The sequence below is a fragment of the Oratosquilla oratoria genome, chromosome 6, assembly GCF_046742065.1.
Source record: "Oratosquilla oratoria isolate Oo_2021 chromosome 6, ASM4674206v1, whole genome shotgun sequence".
Lineage (NCBI taxonomy): Eukaryota > Metazoa > Arthropoda > Malacostraca > Stomatopoda > Squillidae > Oratosquilla > Oratosquilla oratoria.
The window spans coordinates 29,860,418-29,863,024 of NC_134782.1; the positions used below are offsets into that span (position 1 = coordinate 29,860,418).

Below are 2,607 nucleotides of genomic sequence, written 5' to 3' on the forward strand. Positions count from 1 at the left end.
GCCTCTCAACTGGCCCCGTGTAAACAAGGGTCAAGAGTGGGGCCAGAATTAGGGTCATACTCACAAGGAGCTCGATCACCGTTCGAAGTTCGACTGACTTCGGTCTCGGTGATGTTCTTCAGTTGAGCCACTTCGACGACTTCGTCGATCCGGTAAGGACAAAGCTTCCGGTTGTAGTGAAAGAAGATGGAACCGTTTCTGATGTGGAGCTCCTTCGAGCGCTTATTCCAGTCCCACAGTTGTTGGAGGTTGATGTTATCCGACACGTACAAGGCGTATCTTAAAGGAAAAGACGATTGCAAATGTAGTGAGATGTGAGTTCATATTCAGTGTTCTAAAATATAAACGAAGGCTGGGACGGTGACCCTTACAAAGGAATTTGTAGCGTGGAATTTAGTGAATCATACCCTTAGTCCAACTCGTCGGTGGCAGGATTCGAGCCACCATCACCTCGACCTCCGCCGCAAGGAGCGGTGCTCTAACCTCCTTGACCATCGAACATCCAAGTAAATGTATAGATAGACAAATATACAATAGATAAATTGATAAATGAACAAACGGCAACCTCTAGCACGGATCCCCAAATCTTTCTGCCAAATTCCTGGCTCATTCTGGGGACCGAATATCAGCTCACAGGGCTGCACCGTAAATGGAGAATGAGAAAAGTGGAAGATTTTATGTCCAAATCGCGGGGTGTGTCTGTTTCACACACACACACACACACACACACACACACACACACACACACACACACACACACACACACACACACACACACACACACACACACACACACACACACACACAGTGAGAGAGAAAGAGAGAGAGGGAGAGAGAACCACATCTAGGTACCTCTCTCTCTCTCTCTCTCTCTCTCTCTCTCTCTCTCTCTCTCTCTCTCTCTCTCTCTCTCTCTCTCTCTCTCTCTCTCTCTCACACACACTCTCTCGCTCTCTCCCTGGTTCTCTCTCTCTCCCTCACGCTCCCTTCCTCCCTTCCTCCCTCCCTTCCTCCCTCCCCCTCCCTCTCTCCCTTCCCCCCTCTCTCCCTTCCTCCCTCCCTTCCTCCCTCCCCCTCCCTCTCTCCCTTCCCCCCTCTCTCCCTTCCCCCCTCTCGTTGATGACTGGTATCCCAGAGTCCCCTACCTTCAATTATTCTAATCCCCTTTCCTCCTCCTCCTCCTCCTCCTCCTCCTCCTCCTCCTCCTCCTCCTCCTCCTCCTCCTCCTCGTCCTCCTCGTCCTCCTCCTCTTCCCCCTTTCGTCCTCACCTCGGTCCCTTACTACTTTCTCACCTTCCCTTTCTTCTTCCTCTTCCACTACTTTCCCTTTCTTCATCTCCCGTTTCTCTTCGGCTCCTTTTTCCGCTTATTCTTCGCTCTTTCATCAACCTCCTCCTCCTCCTCCTCCTCCTACTCTTCGTTCCCTTCTTCCTCCCCCCTCTTCCTCTCCTCTTCCTCCTCTTTCACCTCTTCATCCTCCTTATCCTTCTCCTCCTCCTCCTCCTCTTCCTCCTCCTCTTCTCTTCCTCCTCCCTTCTCCTCCTTCCTCAGTCCTCTCTTCCTCTTTGCTTCTTTCTCATATCCTGAACTTCTCACGCTCCCCTTCTCTCCCCCCCCCTTTTTTTTCTTTGACTTACTTGTTCCTCTTGAGAGTCTCCCCGCCGATGACCTTGAGACTCCTGAAGAAGTTTAGGGAGACGATGGTGGGGCACTCGCGGATCTCGATGTAGCCCGTGACTTCTTCGATGCCCCCGAGGCATTCGGCCAGTTCCTTCTCCACGTTGGCTTCGAAGAGAAAGAAACTTGGTTAGACATCGGTCTCGCCGACTAAATAGGTAATATATAAATAAGTCATGATTCGGTTTAACGTCGTGAACTTTCCCCTTTCAGGAGGCTAGGACAGTTCCCCTTACAGAGGGATACCTTACTTTGTAGTGTGGAATTTAATGAACCATGCCCTTAGTCTAACCCGATGGTGGCCGGGTTCGATCTGCCGTTACCTCGACCTCCGCCGCAAGTAGCGCCGCTCTAACCCGCTCGGCCAGGGAGCATCCAAATAAATAAGTAAATAATATGAAAATAGGTAAACGAATACATAAATTACATTAAAAATTAATAAAAGAAGGCACGTCTCACTGACGATGAGGTTAGGGTATCGATACCAACAGAAGGCTGACCATGGTATCGATACCACTAGAAGGCTGACCATGATGCCGAAGCGCTCACCTCCACCCAAGATGGAGATGATCAGGTTTCCTCCAATGAAAGTGCACGGGCGGAGCCTGTCGGCGTCTTCTATGCTCGTGATGTACCAGTTCTGGTCTGAGAGAGAGAGATCGTGTGTGTGCGAGAAATACAGTAATTATATCAATCGTTTTTTTTTAGTTAACAGTGATACAACGACAATGTGTAATTTGAGCTAACTGCAGGACTAGATTAAACTGAATTAATGATGTACAATATAGCCTATATGGCGTTGTTCTTGAAGCACTCAGTCCTTGGCGCTCTGATGGGCACAAATTTATTGTCGTATCAGGTAGCGTGGCGTGGTACGGGAGCGTTGGGTGGGAGGAAGTGTCGTTGACAAGTGTGTGTGTGTGTGTGTGT

The 2,607-nt window shown here is 49.6% G+C and overlaps 1 long non-coding RNA gene across 1 annotated transcript; it reads right to left on the reverse strand.

Moving 5' to 3' along the window:
• Positions 1-122: 122 nt before the first annotated feature.
• Positions 123-2,295, reverse strand: LOC143026155 (uncharacterized). Its single transcript, XR_012966444.1, has 3 exons — positions 2,227-2,295; positions 1,638-1,785; positions 123-279 (listed from the first exon to the last, which is right to left on the reverse strand). It is a non-coding gene; the product is annotated as an uncharacterized LOC143026155 (long non-coding RNA).
• Between the last annotated feature and the right edge of the window lie 312 nt (positions 2,296-2,607).